General features: G+C 44.5%; 1 pseudogene across 1 annotated transcript; it reads right to left on the reverse strand.

The window, feature by feature from the left end:
* Positions 1-1,016: 1,016 nt before the first annotated feature.
* Positions 1,017-14,428, reverse strand: LOC308408360 (TBC1 domain family member 2A-like; annotated as a pseudogene). The gene is made up of 7 exons: positions 14,393-14,428; positions 13,921-14,119; positions 2,772-2,985; positions 2,564-2,684; positions 2,294-2,479; positions 1,548-1,669; positions 1,017-1,218 (listed from the first exon to the last, which is right to left on the reverse strand). The product of its transcript is annotated as a TBC1 domain family member 2A-like (transcript).
* Positions 14,429-16,896: the final 2,468 nt, after the last annotated feature.

Consider the following 16,896-nt stretch of genomic DNA (forward strand, 5'->3'; position numbering starts at 1 on the left):
TTGTTATTTATTCCTATTTTATTCCTGCAATTGGTATGGAATTCATTTTTTTTAAATTGATCAGTGTTTTGAAATTAGATGTGATGAAGATGTGACCTTAATTTACAAAATCAACATCATGTTGGATTCAATGAGACATGAAACTAGTGCATGAAACAGGTCTCAGTAAATGTTCTCATAGACTGCAATACACTGCCCCCTGCTGGTCATTATAAAGTCTGCAGATGTCATTTGACATGAATGTCATATTTGTGAAACAAAATAAAGGACTCTGTAAAATAAATGAAAATCAAATATTTATATACAGAATATTTATGTACAAATGCTGAAAAAGACATTTGAACAAGATGCACACCCAGTAAAATTTAAAAAAAAAAAGAAAAGTCAGTTTTATCATGTGACTATCATGCTGTCATTTCTGCACAATGCACTTTACACCAGATCAAAATAAAACACTGTGAGGTCGTTCTAACCGGAAGCCCAGAGAGCGTCGACAATGCAGCACAATGCCCTGAAGCATCAGCATCAAAATATACTTCAAGTACCAAAAAGTACTCATTGTGCAGAATGCCCTATTTTTGAATAGCTGGACATTTAATTACTTTATCACCAGCTGTGACTACAGCTGATAATCAACCATGTTTCATAGGGATGTGACTACATTTAGAAATGTCACGCATTTTTAGGTATAAAGCAAAAGATGCAATGAAATAAATAAGCTATCACATATTAATCCAAATGAATTCACTGAAATACATCTGCACATTTCTGCAGCCTGACTTATTACACACGTGAACACAGTACACATTTGTTTACTGCAAGCTTGTTTCAGAGATGTGATGCAGTTAAATCTGTATGCGTCTGTTTCCTTGTAGTGTTAGTAGAGATGGTGAACCTGACACAATCCTGTGTTTAGTGTGAAGGAAACCAGTTAACAGCCGGTTTAGTAAAATTCTCTTGAACTCATGGAAAACTCATCGTCGTCTCGAAGTGAGCAGCTGAAGCGTCCCGTGTGATCAGAGGTCCTCGTCGTCCTCGCTCACCATGACGTCGAGCTCTTTGTCTTTCCGTACGACGCTCTCGGTGATGAACTCCTTGTGCTGCTCCTCCAGCTCACGCAGCTCCGCCTGCAGGCGCTCCAGGTGGAGCACTCGCCGGTTCCTCAGCAGCCGGCTGGGGAATGGGTTCATGTCGTTGAAGGCGATGCTGGTCAGCTTCCTGCATGGACACACGCAGGTGGAAAGGACTCGATCACCAACACAGAGGAACTGGAAACTGATCAGCTTGAGTGTTTCTGTTTTATGCTGCTTGATACTTCAGGTACTGCAGTTTGAGCAGGAAATACTGGACTGACTGGACCACATGTATCCGAGAGCTGCAGATACTTAAAAATCTTTAAATCGTTGTTACTGTGATCAGGGAAATTTAAACTTCTCACAAAATTTCAGTAAAAAGGGTTTGAAGCTCAAAGATTCAACAGCTACATCCGCTACACTTCTGAGAGTGTAACAGCTCGTAGATTAAGGCGGGTGGAGGCGAGTGCGTACCTGGCATTGGAGACGGTCTTTGTGAAGAAGCGTAGGTACTGGTAGATCTCCACGCTGTCGTGAATCTTCAGGATGTCGTCCTCTTTGTATTTGAACAGAGCCAGAGTGTATCTGAAGATCACCTGCAGCACAGACACGCATTTCATAACAGGACACTCACGCCACACAATTAATTGGAAACTTTGAGGAGGTGAGTCATAAAATTACTCTTTCAGTTGTGGTGCAGTTGGGCCCTTTACTCATTACAGCTCTGATCGATTTCCAATAAGCCACTTGGTTCCTCAGTTGCCAGATAATATTAACTTACTTGGTAGTTGAGCTTTAAGTTTAAATTAAACTTTTGGGTTGGATCTACGTGGCTGAAGCTGTTGTCAGCATTTATCCCTGTGTGGTATATATTTCTGTGTCTGAACTGTGATTTTATTTCCTGAGACAAACGATGTAAAAGCTGTGCTGCATTTGTCACATTGCAGAAACAAGCCCAAAGGCATTGTCCCGCTCATCGTCTGGATTTACGCTGCTTGTGGTAGACTGTGAGGTCGTTACTAGAATGATCTGCTTTCCCACTCCTATTTCATGTCACATGACAGTTCCCCATGCTTAGTAAACAATGTCTTATTACTCCTAAAATGTAAATAAAGACATCTAAAGGTGAAAACAAAATCATTTTTGTTTCCATGGACACTACTGTGGTGCATTCAAGTGTTGTCTGCATTTCTGTCATGGTGTGTTCGGGTGTATGGTACCTTGGTACCCTCATACAGGAAGGCGTCCCACAGAGGCATCAGGATGTCGCTGGGCAGACTCTCCACAAAAACCACCAGGAACCAGTTGAAGGTGACCAGAGAGACGTCAATGTTGTGATCCTCAAAGTGAGATGCCAGGCGAGGAAGCTTCTCCGCCATGAAGTCCTTCAGCACGCGCTGGTCCGCCTGAGCACAAAGACTCACAGAGATCAGCCTCACTGATCACTAAAACAGATCACAGCAGGCAAGCAGGTGAGTGTGTCTGCTGACCTGAGAGGCCACCAGATTCTTGGTGTAGTAGTCCTGAGGCATGATGGCTTCCACGACTGCCACCAGACACCAGAAGGCGTCTTCGTCACTTTGGAGGACCAGCAGAGCGAGGGCCGCTAACCTGTGGACATTCATGGAAGGTGAGGTTCTGCCTGGAAGGCGGGTCCACATAAGAACTCAGATATAAAATTTATACTTTTGTTCTGACCTGTTGAGTACCTGGCAGTAGCCAATGGCAGGGTTATGCCCGGAGAAGGCCAGAAGGATGCGGCGGAGCTGCTGGAGGGCAGGGCTGAAGGGTGGGGCTGGAGGGCGGGGCTGGACGGCGAGGAGAAGTGCTGATTGGTCGTCAGGGTTCGGTGAAGGTCCAGCTGGACCTGCCTGGAGGCAGGATTAGGAGCTGTCCGACTCTTCTCACACAGCTGGAAACAGAACAGGATTACTGAGTGCTCGCCAGCATTCCCAACAGGAAGGAGGAGGAGCCACCTGTGCTCAGGTGCGGATAAAGCACTCTGTTGGCAGAGGTATGAAAATGCGCAGTAAAATCTAACGTGCATAGCTAACTTCATCAACGACATTTTGGGAGGAATAATCACACATCAGCCTTCGGCCATTTTTTGATGAACGCATACGCCCCCTAGAGCGCGCTAACTTTATTAACAGCCACACAAATGTAAAGCACACATCAAACATAAATAAACCATTTGACTGTCTCCATAATTGAGAGCATTTTCTCTTCTTATTTCAACACCCCCACTTGCTCTCATATTATGATGCTCTTAAGTAAACAAAAAAAACAACAAACAAAAGGTTTCTTCCTCAGTACTGTATACATGTTCGTATACCATGTTAATGCCCAAACATAAACTTCTCAAACTTGAACAGCTTAACTTTTGTTGCAGGCTTTGTCATTACATCTGCAACCATCTCTTCTGTTGAACAATAATCCAGAGTTATTTTTCCTGCACTCACAGTTGATCTCACAAAGTTGTACTTTATGTCAACATGTTTACATCTCTGTCTCGTCACAGGATTCTTCGCCAACGCAATTGCACCCTGATTATCTTCATGAACTTTTGGCGGTGCATATTTTTGTCCATCAATACCTTGTAACAGTTGCATTAGGTACAAAACTTCTTGTAGGGTCGCAGCTAAAGCCATGTACTCCGCTTCACAGGTAGATAATGCAACAGTAGGTTGTCTTTTGGTTTTCCATGAGATTAAAGGACCATCTACAGACAAGCTTATGCAATAACCAGTTGCACTCCGTCTGTCTGTTACATCAGCTGCCCAATCAGCATCGCTGTATGCCCACAACCTCAGTTCTTTGTTGTCACATTTCCTGTAACACAGTTCTTTCTCGGTTGTCCCTTTCAGATACCTCAGTACTACAGCAGGGCGATATGGCCAAAAATATTTATCACGATATATATTTGAAAATTTGCGATAACGATATAACTGACGACATAATTGATGCGAGACAAAATACAACTCCACGACATTACTAGCGCAAAAAGAAAACCTTCCATTTATTTTCACTTAAATAAGAAGCTGGTTTTTATGTACATTAAAGCTTTATAAAAATGTAACAGTGCAAATACAAATTCCTTGCTGAAAGTTTAATCAAAAGGCATTTCCAGTAGAAATGGGCTGACATATCCTGAGCATAACCATATATAATATCCACTGAAGTTAAAAAGAGGTGCTTTGCAAAATTAAACTGCAGTATGCAATACGTATTTTTCGGACCATAAGGTGCACGGGATTATAAGGCACATCAAGCGAAACAAAGCAGTCAGATAAATCAAACTTTATTAAACTCATTCTTCTTGCTTCCTCCACTTCTGTACCATTGATTCATTAATGTTGAATTCTCTGGCAGCTGCGCTATTCCCATGTTGTTGCAGTATATTAATGACTAACCTCGTATTGTGGATGGATTATCTCAGTTGTTCTCCTGACTGAAGTTTGGTCTGTTTACAGCACCCTGCCATGCGATTGCATTTGTCTCTAACCATGAGGAACCTTAACGTTAACTTTTATAAGTGGAAAAGTGTTAGTGTTCGTCCTCCAGCTTCCCTGTTTATGTTATGCTAACATAGCTGTGTCGCTAGCGATTACGTAGCACATCATTATATACCAGCTAGCCCAACTTCAGTAACCCTACAAACGTCACTGCTGTTTAGTTTCCTGTCTTCATTTATGTTGGAAGTGATAGCAGAGCTGTACGTTTGATTTTTTTCAGAAATCTCTCAGTCAGAACATGCAATATCATGCTTAGGTAACTAGCGAGCTAACTTCCGCTAGCTTCCCGCTAACTTCTAACTCTGTTAAATGTAATAAATTTTGTTTTAATGGATGCCTGGAAGTTAAACTTCATAGTTACACCTGGTAAAGCAGCAATGCTGATCGTTTTATTAAAGTTGCAGTGTTCGTTTGAACTGAAGAATTAAGGAGTTTAGGACCCAGATTACTCCCAGATTTAAGAGCATCTTAGTCCGACAAATACGACAATAACGACGGCCGCTTGCATGTTCTGCAAAAAAATGTGCTTTGTCGTGTATCTGACGGACAAACACCAAACCAGTTCCACATCACTGAAGTTGCACCATTTTTACAAACCAATTCTGGTTCATCTGTTTCACTCAACAATCGGCCATGTGCGTATGAAAACAAAGGCACTGCGCATGCGCGTTTTACTCATATTCTATCGCGATATTTCATTTTCCTATTGTTGCCTAACATTATACCGGTATTACCGTGAACGGTATAATATGGCCCAGCCCTACTCAGTACATGTTTTACTGTAGTCCATTTGTCTTCAGTTGGCTCAGTAAAGTACTGTGAAAGTTTACTGACTATAAAACTCAAGTCCGGTCTTGTGCATGTAGCCAAATAGATCAGACTACCAACTGCCTCTCTGTACCTTTTGACATCACTCATCTTTTCTGCATCATCAGCATAGTTCAGTTTTTGCTCACAAGGTGTCTGTCTTTCTTTACAATCCTGCATGTTGAATCTTTCAAGTATTTTTTCCACATATTGTTTTTGTGACATTTTTACACAGTTATCACTCTGGTCAAAATCTATACCAATGAAATGTCTCAGTTTACCCAAATCCTTCATTTTGAATTTTGCTGCAAGCATTTTCTTCACAACAGTTAGTTCACTTTCATCACTAGCAGCAATGATCAGGTCATCTACCCATACAATCAGAATCACCTTCTTATTTTCTGTCATTTTTGTGTAAACACAATGGTCAGCGGGGTTTTGCACAAAGTTGTTCTCACTCAGATATTCATGCAACAACTTGTTCCAATTCCGGCCTGATTGTTTTAGCCCATATAGCGACTTTTTCAACTTGCACACCAGTTTTTCATTTGTGTCGGATTTTACCTCATAACCCTCAGGTTGTTCCATGAATACCTCACAATCTATTGGTGCATGAAGATAGGCAGCTTTAACATCCATCTGGTGTAAAAGCATGTTTTCTTGTGCTGCCTTTTGCATCAACACTCTGATACTAGTCAGGTTAGCAGTAGGGGAAAATGTTTCTTCATAATCCACACCTATCCTCTGACTATATCCTTTAGCAACATAACGTGCCTTGTACTTCTCAGATCCATCAACATTGTTTTTGACTGCGTACACCCATCTACCCCCCACTGTCTTCTTACCCTCAGGCAAAGTGGTTAAGGTAAATGTGTCATTTTCTCTTAGTGATTGCATCTCTTCATCCATTGCACTGACCCATTTCTCTGAGTTAGATGAAGTTATTGCTTCCTTGAATGTTTGGGGAATGTTACACATTGCTCTGTAACAATAATCCATGTTTGTAAGTACTTGATCACAATCCTCCTTATCAGTAACATATTCACTTAAATACCCAGGCCTCTTTCTCACTCTGGAAGGATACCTTGCAGCCTCGCAGTCGAGTTCATTCTCCTGTGACTGGCTGCTCATCTCAGACATGCTTACTGGGATCTGTTCCTGAGTATCTGTGTGTTCTGTACTCACATCAGTCTGTTCTCTGGTCTTGGTGAACCTGTTTGGTGTCTCAAAGTCACCCTCATCATCTGGCACCTTGTCAGTCTGTGTTTGTCTCTCTACTCTTGTTTTAGTCTCAAACTTCACCAGTCTATGCTTCTGTACTTTCCCACTGCCCGGGTAGTAGACCATATAAGCTGGACTGTTCTTGTCATATCCAACAAAAATTCCTTTCTCACACCTTGAGTCTAGTTTTCTCTTGTTCTGCCTGTAGGCATAACACACTGACCCAAATGTCTGCATCCTGGAAAGGTTTGGCCTTCTTCCTGTCAGCATTAAATATGGTGTCTGTTCTGTGCGTCTGTTAAAACATCTATTCCTCACTACAGCTGCTGTTTGCACTGCGTAAGTCCACAACTCTTTAGGTAACTGTTTCTCTATTAACATACACCTGGCCATATCAAAAAGAGTACGCCAATTGCGTTCTGCAGTACCATTTTGGTGTGGTGAGTATGGTGCTGAGGTCTCATGCCTGATTCCATTTTTGCTAAGGAGTGCCTGATACTCATTTCCCATAAACTCTGTTCCATTGTCAGACCTGATACATTTAACTTGCCCATACGGGGCTGTATCAGCCAAAAACTTCTGTGTTGCTTTTGCTGTGTCACTCTTATTTTTCAGAAAATACACAAACACTGCACTGGAATAGTCATCAGTGAATGATAGTGCAAATCTATATCCATCTCTGGACTCTGAGTCTACTGGACCAGCTAGATCTGTGTGTACCAGCTCTAAGGCGGTTTTGGCTCGTGCATCAGGGTCCCTGTTTCTAGTTTGAACAAACTTTCCCTGTGTGCACACTTCACAATGCAAGACAGATTTGTCTGTTTTTCCTTTGATTGCCATACCATCAACAACCCCCTGTAATTTCTGAATGTCATCATAATTACAGTGACCAAGAATTTCATGCCATGTTTGCATGTCATAGCAACCCTTACACTGGTCTTTACCTTCAGTGTTTACTGTTTGTAGGTAGTACAGTCTGTTGTACTCATATATTGGGAACCTTGTACCGTCTTTGTGTCGCAGGGTGTCTTTTCCTTGCTTGAAGATCATAGTTGCTCCATTTGAGGTAGCTGCTTTCACAGAGAAGATGTCTTGTGGATACGATGGGATGTACAGTGCCTGTTTCAAGGTTGTTTTGTGGCACTGCCCCCTGCTGTCCATCAAGCAAAACTCTGCCTCCCCTCTTTGCTCTGCAACTCCAGTGCACTTGGTGCCGTCAGCCAACTCTACGTAGTGTGACTTGGGCTGGAAACTGTCGTCGAATCTCCTGAACTTCGTTATATCTGTAACAATATGCGAAGTTGCCCCTGTGTCCACCATCAGACCCTTTTTGTTGATGCCATGCTCTGACTGGAACGCTGCACCCTCGCTGCTTACCCGGAATGCGTAGTCTTTGCTACCCCACTCCTCGGAAACTTTCCGTGCATTGTCTTGCCGCCGTTTCCGTCTGCATGTTGAGTCCCGATGGGTGGTGCTCGCTACACCACTGCTTGCGCTGACACGTCCTGGCTTTGTGTCCCTTTAGTCCGCATCTGAAACACACTATGTCTGCGTTGCCGGCCCCACGGTCATTCGATTTTTCAAACGTGGGATTGTCGCTCGGTCGTGTGTTGTTTTTTGTATGTATACCGAGCTTCTTATTAACTGCACGCACACACTGATCTCTGCTCCGCTTCCACTTTATTTCGTCTACTTCTCCATTTCCTCTGGAGCTTCTTGCTCGCGAGTGAATTACACACATTGCAGCAACACAGTGCCATCTAGTGGCTGATACACACATGAGTCAACATGTTACATCTCCCTTCTTAAAAACAAACACAACACAACTCAGGCTTGTAAAATTCCTAAGGCAACTGAAATTACAGGAATAATATCCTGACCAACATCCATTACTAACGTAGCATTCGTCTCAATACTGGCTACATCATTAACATAATAAACAGATGCATATAATGACATCATTGGAACAACAAACATGTAAACAGCTTTTGTTTTGTTTTTTTTTGTTTGTTTGTTTGTTTGTTTGTTTTTGTTTTTGTTTTTTGTTTTTTGTTTGTTTTCTCTAGGGCAGCGATCCGCCTGCACCCTTTACAATATTACAGGTCCAAGACCTGTCTTGGTTTGGTAACACGCCCATAACGAGTTGTGTATCCAGGTGTTGTAATGTCTTTATCAGGGGGCTCCACAGGCGGGGGCTGAGATACCACAGGGCTGTCATCGCTGATGCCTGTTGGTTGAATGAACTCCTCACCTCCTACGCTGTTCCTGCTTCTGCGGAGGTGTCGGCGGTTACGCCGGTAAACTTGTCCTGTATCTGTGGTTATGTTGTAGCTTCTGGACGTGTCGGCACAACTTGTGACCACAGCTGGTTTCCAGGAACCGTCTTTTTGCCGGAACCGGACCGGTGTGCCAGGATATAGTTGAGGCAGAGGTCGGGCGGCTCTGTTGAAATAAGTCTGCTGGCGCTGCTGGCAGACCTCTCTCCTCTCACGCACTGTTTGCTGGCAAACTACTTGGGGTTCCAGCTGTTTTTGTGTTGCAGGGAGGATGGAGCGAAGTCTCCGGCTCATGAGTAGTTGTGCAGGCGACTTTAAGTTGTCCACGGGGGTGTTCCGGTATTCTAATAGGCTCAAGTAGGGATCCTTATGTTCCGCTTTGGCCTTGTCCAGAAGTTTCTTTGCTGTCTGGACTGTTTTCTCGGCTAGACCATTGCTCTGTGGGTAATGGGGACTAGTAGTGGTGTGGGTGAAACTCCATGACTTTGCGAACTGTTGAAACTTACTCGAAGCATAGCACGGACCGTTATCACTAATCACCGACTCTGGAATACCATGCCTAGCCATGGCTGACTTTAGTTTGTGGATCACTGCTTCTGCAGTGCAGCTGCGCAGTCTTTCCAACTCGAAGAATCTACTGTAGTAATCTACCATGATGATGTAGTCTTCCGAGTTCCAAGTGAACAGATCGGTGGCTATGACCTGCCACGGTCGTTCTGGTATTGCATGTGACAACAGGGGTTCCTTGGGGTTAGCAGCTTGTCTCTCCTGGCATGTGCTGCAGGCTCCGACTGCTTCCTCAATCTGCTTTCCCATGCCTGGCCAAAACAGAAGGTCTCTGGCTCTGTTTTTGCTCTTTTCTATACCCATATGGCTGGAATGAATCCGCTCTATCATGTCCTTTCTGAGCCTTTTTGGGATGATCATTTTCTCTCCTTTAAACATGATCCCGTCTATCAGTGAGATCTCATCCCTGTGGTTCCAAAACTCCTGAATGTCAGGCGGACATTGAGACCGTTTATCAGGCCATCCACTCAATGTGGTCCGTCTCAGGCTGTTGAGCTGAGGATCTTGGGCTGTTTCGTTTCTTATCTCTGAGAGTCTCTGATCACTGACAGGCATGTTGCTGAGGACTGAGTGGATCTGCGCATCCATCCCGTCACATAGTGATTTGTCGTGAAACTCTATGGATTTCCGGGAGAGCGTGTCGGCTACCGGGATGTCTTTTCCTGGCTTGTGGATGATGCTGATGTCGTACTTTTGCAGCTGTATTATCATCCTCTGTAGCCGTGGTGGTGCTGATGCTAGTGTTTTTTTGAGTATGGACTCAAGTGGCTTGTGGTCTGACTCAATGGTCACATGTCGACTGTACATGTACTCGTGGAACCGCTTGCAACCAAAGAGAACAGCATACAGCTCTTTTTCTATTTGGGCATAGTTCTGCTCAGTGCTGTTAAGTGACTTGGATGCGTAGGCAACTGGCTTGCCGTCCTGCAGCATCACAGCACCGAGGCCACTTTTGGATGCATCGACCTGGAGTCGTAGCGCTTTCTTGGGGTTGAAGAAGGAGAGAACTGGGCCTGGTTCTTTAGTGATCAGCTCCTTCATTCGTTGAAAGGCTCTGTCATGGTTCTTGTCCCATACAAACTCACTGTCCTGCTTTAACAGCTGGCGGAGCGGAGCATTTATCTCTGACAGGTGTGGGGCAAATCTTGCTAGATAATTAACCATCCCCAGCACTGTTTCCAATTCCGCCCTGTTCTGTGGGGGCGCCATGTCTTGGACTGCTTTTACTTTTTGTGGATCTGGTTTCAGCCCTTCGTGTGACAATGTGTGACCGAAGTAACTGACCTCTTTGACGCAGATGGTGCACTTGTCAGGGTTCAGTTTTACACCTCTCTCTCTGCTGCGCTGCAGCATGGCCCTCAGGTTGTCGTCATGCTCCTGTTTGGTTTCTCCGAAGACCAGTACGTCGTCCACAATGGCTGCCACGCCCCTCAGGCCCTCGTAGGTCTCGTCCACGCGTCGCTGGAACTCATCCTGAGCTGAGATTATGCCGAATGGCAACCTGAGGAAGCGGTACCTGCCAAACACAGTATTAAATGTGGTTAACAGAGATGATTCGTGGCTTAGCTTAATGGCCCAGTAGCCTGATCTGGCGTCCAAAACACTGAAATACTTGGCTCCAGCAAGTTTTGTGGTGACATCCTCCAAGGTGGGTAGAGGGTAATGGGGTCTTTGTATAGCCTTGTTGAGGGGTCTGGGGTCCAGACATACTCTGAGTCTGCCTGTCTTGGGTTTTTCCACGACAACAAGTGCATTCACCCAGTCCGTAGGATCTGTGACCTTGCATATGATTTGGTTCCTTTCCATGTTGTCGAGCTCGTCTTTGAGTCGGGCTCGCAGAGCAATGGGAATCCGACGAGGTGGGCTGACTGTGGGTGCAACGTCTGGATTTACATGGAAACTGCATTCACCAGGAAATTCTCCTATCCCTTTGAATACGTCTGCATATTCGTCTAGTATTGCCTGTGAACTGTTGGTTGTCTTGCCTCTTTCCTCCGTCACTGCCATCACAATCCTTACCAGGTTAAGGTCACGGCAAGCTTTCATTGCTAATACAGGTGGGGCGCTTGTGTTAACAACATGGAATTCCAACGTGCAGGTTTTGTCTTTGTGTTTGCATTTTAGCTGGCATTTTCCTTCCACGCTGAGTGAGTGTCCCCCATAATCTGTGAGCTTGTGTGTGACAGGCTTCAGTGTCACGTGTGGGAAGAGTGTCTGGAACATGTTAGCTGGAATTGTGTTTGCTTGCGCCCCAGTGTCAACTTTAAACCTCACTGTCTGTGGGGGGGAACCAAGCTGCATGTCTGCATATGCTTGCTCATCATTTCTTCCTTCATTTTCTATGGTGATGCTATCAATGTAGAAACAGTCTTGGTCCTCATCTGTGTCCATAGTTGACATTTCTATGTTCTCTCTCACAGTGTGTACTGATTTGAGGTGGGCTTTTGTCTGCGAAGGGAGTCTTGACCTGCATGCTCTCGCAAAATGGTTCATTTTCTTGCATTTTGCACATTGCTTCCCTTTTGCTGGGCAGGTGTCTTTATTACCGTGTTGTCCGGCACAATAGCTGCACGTTTTTAGTGTTGCATTAGCGTGTTCTTTTGGTCTCACGCTTCTTGTTTGATATTCTTGTCTGTGCGATTTCCTGCCGATGGCGTGCACAGTTTCTTGGCCCCTGGAGTGACCCATAGTTTTTAGCTGTTGCTTTGCTAGCTCGTGTGATCGTGCTATATCTATAGCTTTCTCTAGCGTGAGCTCTGCGCCTTGGCTGAGTAGCTTTTCTCGGACGTGTGGCGAGTTAGTGGCAAATACAATGCGATCCCTGACCATTTCATCTGTATTTGGGTACCCACAGTCTTTAGCAAGTAGTTTCAGTTCCGTAATAAACTGTTCAAATGTCTCATTTTCACCCTGCATCTTTTCATGAAACTTATATCGGGCGTAGATTGGGTTAGCTTTCGGTATGATGTAATCAGTGTACTTATCGTAGTACGTCTGAAGCTTTCGGGAGTCGTCTGCGGTGAGCGTCCACGTGTTGTAGACGTCCCGTCCTTTCTCACCGACCCATAGAAGAAGGTAGCTGCATTTGTCTGCCTCCTCCTTCCCCCGAAGAGGACCAGCGAACATTAGCTCGGCGTGCTGCTTGAAACGCCGCCATGCCTCGGGCAGGTTGCTGGAGTCCCAATCCATACGCGGTGTGGGAACGCCGTAAGCCTCCATGTCTGCGCTGTCCGACGGCGAGGGATTGCGTAGAAAGCCGCTACTCTGACACCATGTTTTGTTTTTGTATGTATACCGAGCTTCTTATTAACTGCACGCACACACTGATCTCTGCTCCGCTTCCACTTTATTTCGTCTACTTCTCCATTTCCTCTGGAGCTTCTTGCTCGCGAGTGAATTACACACATTGCAGCAACACAGTGCCATCTAGTGGCTGATACACACATGAGTCAACATGTTACAGGTCGTGCACGTGCTTTCATGATGTTGTCATCTGACGCTGCGGCGCGCATTTTCTCTGTGTCTTCAAAGCTTCGCAGTTTAGTTTTAAATTCAGCAAAAGTCACTTCAACTTCACTTTGTGTGACATGGATAGCAAACGGTTTGAACGATTCTGGCAGTCCCTTCAAAACCATTGCTACCAATAGCCCATCACTCAAAGTTTCACCAGCATTCCTCAGGGCTGTGATTATTGTCTCTGCTCGTATCACATACTCAGTCACACTCTCACTTTTGGAGCGAAGTGAGTTCTGTGTACAGGCTAATTATACGAGGCTTTCCTTTACCTGCATAATAGTTTCTTAGAATCCCCAGCGCCTTCCGTCCATCATCCGCTGCTTCTCGCATAACAAGAGACAAACTTTTGTCATCCAGAAACTGGATCAGCTCCGCGTAGGCCTCTGCATTCTTTGCTCTCTCTTCTTCTCCCTCCGCGTCGGTAGGCTGCTTCAAAATAATGTCTCTTAAACCTTGCAGACGAAGGTGGCCCAAAAATTTCGTCTCCCATAGTTCGTAATTCTTTTCATCCCCATCAAAAACTAGCCGAGCCCAACGGCTATTTGACTCAGCGGCTCGTCGGCTCATGGCGCTAGCATGGTATGCTAATCCTCACCGAGTGCGCAGTACGTCGCGGCGTTTCTCTCGGTGGCAAAACGACATGGACTCTTTTGGAAAACTTCTTAGCTTCCTGGGCCCATAACCTGTTGGCAGAGGTATGAAAATGCGCAGTAAAATCTAACGTGCATAGCTAACTTCATCAACGACATTTTGGGAGGAATAATCACACATCAGCCTTCGGCCATTTTTTGATGAACGCATACGCCCCCTAGAGCGCGCTAACTTTATTAACAGCCACACAAATGTAAAGCACACATCAAACATAAATAAACCATTTGACTGTCTCCATAATTGAGAGAATTTTCTCTTCTTATTTCAACACACTCTCTCTCTCTACAGCTGTACCTGCTGATAGCGTTGCGTGTGGCACTCTTGGCTTGTCAAAGTTCTGGCTCGGACCAAACAGCGCCACACTCTGCCGATACTCCCGAGGGACGCCTTCACGCACCAGAATTTTGAGCTCAGGTGAGATGATGAAGTCATCGTCGGACCTGCCTGCAAGGTACTGAGCCCAGCGGCTCAGCAGGGGGTGCTCCAGACCCTCCTACAGAGACAATGATGTATGATTTAAAAAGAGGATAACCATTATCTGTTAAGCATTATGTTACAATTTAACATAATGTAAAATTGTAACATTGTAAACATAATGTTACAATTTTAATCCGTATTAATATCATAGGGAGATTAATATCCCTACAATATTAAGCATCAGACTTTATCAAATTTTCTAAAAACTTTTTTTGTTGGATAGTGTAGCGCAGCTGGATAGTGTAGTGGTAATACTACACATCTTTGGAGTCGCACGTTCGATTCCCACCCAGTATCCAGTAAGGGTCCTGGCTAGACCCCTCATGCTAACCAAAAATCCCTGGAATGGTGCGGCTACGTCTGCAGTCTCTCCGCTTAAATTTAGAGCTTGCTTGTTTGTTAAATGTATTATTTACTGTTTTTAGTTTACTCCATGACGGGGCTGGATATCGGGCGTCCTGCACCACCCATCCGGTCTGGAGCATAGCGAAACCATTTCTGCACTGTTTGAACGAAGGTGAACTCAGAAACTGCCCCCACCTGCTGAGTCAGGCCATCTAAGACAACAAAAAACCCCAAAAACAAACAAACAAAAAAACAGTAAAAAAGAGGGGTTCAATTAGAGTTCAAATATGAATAACCTCTCACCAAAAGTCTTTAACAGCTAGAAAGCTGGCAAACTACTAAGCTGATCAACATGAAAGGCACAAGGTGGAAATCAGCAAACTGCTGCCTGACTTTGTTCACCTGTGCTCTATATTTCATGGTCCGGTTGGCTGCAGGACCAAACATTTGGCCTTACACCTTATTTCTTTATGTTTTGCTTCCAAGGTGCCAGACTTGTAGGTAACTTTTTACACTGACATGACCTCAGCAATAGTTTCCAGTCTTTCAACTTCCTTGGGCTTTGGCTGCTTTTTTACTCATTTTCAGTCCAGTCCTTCTACCTGACCATTTTCAGAGAACTCTAAGGAGCTTGGGGGAAAAAAGCAACCGGACTTCTTTAACTTTTTTGAAGACGTTTCGCTTCTCATCCCAGAAGCTTTTTCAGTTCACTGAAGCCTCATAAGAAAGTGACACAATGACATTTAGATAATAAAACTCGCCAAAAATGCACCTTAAGAGCACTGTCTCTTTAAATACCCTCTTTTGCTTGGTCTGCTCCTTATTTTTTCTCATTTTTTCTTACTTTGGAGGACCAGCAGAGCGAGGGCCGCTAACCTGTGGACATTCATGGAAGGTGACGTTGTGTCTGGAAGGCGGGTCCACATAAGAACTCAGATATAATATTTATATTTTTGTTCTAACCTGTTGAGTCCCTGGCAGCAGCCAATGGCAAGGTTGTGCCAGCCAGCAGGATGCTGCGGAGCTGCTGAAGGGCGGGGCTGGAGTCTGAAAGTAAGAGCTCGTTTAGACTCTATTCTGTGAACAGGCTTGCTCCCACGAATATGTGAATTCATCTGTAAAAGAGTTTAACTCTAATGCACCTGTTCCTCCTGCTCCCTGCTGCAGGGCGGCCTGTTGGACTACGAATGCCAGTGCGGAGCTAAGAAGATCAAAGAGGAGCTGTTGTTCTTGAACCTGCCAAAGTGAGTAACCTCAAATCGGTCCCCAAAGGCCTCAAACCACCACAGTTCAGTCGGTGTCAGTTTTGTTCATGTCATGTCCTCCTTGCGTCTTCCTTTGAGCCTCTCCTCTTTGTCTCATCTCTTTCAGTGTGCTGATCCTCCATCTGAAGTGGTTTACGTTCACTCCATCGTTCACCGTGGAGAAGAAGAACAGCCCCATTGTTCTGACACAGCAGCTGGTGATCAGCCAGGACACAGCCTTTACTGAAGAGGTAAGGGAAAAGGCACACCGTTCATTTCAAGTATGGATGGAGCCCATTTCTAAGCTAACGGGTGGTGCCGCTGCCCTCTCCCAGTAAACTGCTCGCTATTTGTTGGTCAGCGTGATCAGTCGTTTGGGCTCCTCAGCTTACAGCGGTGAGTGGGTGCTTTCAGACACATGTGCTGAATGCAGGTCAGCTTTGAAAGTTTATGAGACGTTAATAAGTGCGCCTTCTCCTCTCAGGACATTACGTCTGTGACGGCGTTCACCAGATGAGCGGAAGAGACGACGTCACAGACAGCCGGCTCACGTACGATGACGAGTTGGTCTGCCAGACCACGTGTGAGTCTGTGTGTGAGCAGCGGCAGAGAACAGCTTACCTGCTATTCTATAAAAGACAGGTGACGTCTCCCAGCAAACAGTCAGCATGTCTGTGCAAATATTCAGTGTAACTTGTAGAAAAACCCTCACACTCAGTTTATTTGTGTTTTTCTTTTTCTATTTCTTACTTTCTTTGCCGCACTAGAAAGGCAGCAGAGTCGGGACTCAGATCTGCAGCAACACCTTCATTGTTATTGTTATTATTGTTGTTAGTACTGTTGTTGTTATGATTGATATTGTTACGGTTATGATCAGTTTTATTATTATTATTATCATTATTAATTTTTTAATACATTTGTTTATCTTTATTATTATTAGTAGTAATGTTGTTGTTTATGTTGTTATTGTTATTATTATTACTGGTATTTTTGACATTATTATTATTATTTTGTTGTTATTGTCATTATTAGTAGAAGTAGTATTAGTTATATCATTTTTATATCAGCCTGGAGTGAACAACATGAAAGCATGGATCCATCCTCCCTCACATTCACAATTCAGGCTGCTGGTGTAATCGTGCGGGGGATATTTTCCTGGTACACTTTGGGACCTTTAAATGCTACAGTCTGAGTATTGTTATGA

Source organism: Rhamphochromis sp. 'chilingali', assembly GCF_963969265.1.
Source record: "Rhamphochromis sp. 'chilingali' genome assembly, chromosome: 13".
Classification (NCBI taxonomy): Eukaryota; Metazoa; Chordata; class Actinopteri; order Cichliformes; family Cichlidae; genus Rhamphochromis; species Rhamphochromis sp. 'chilingali'.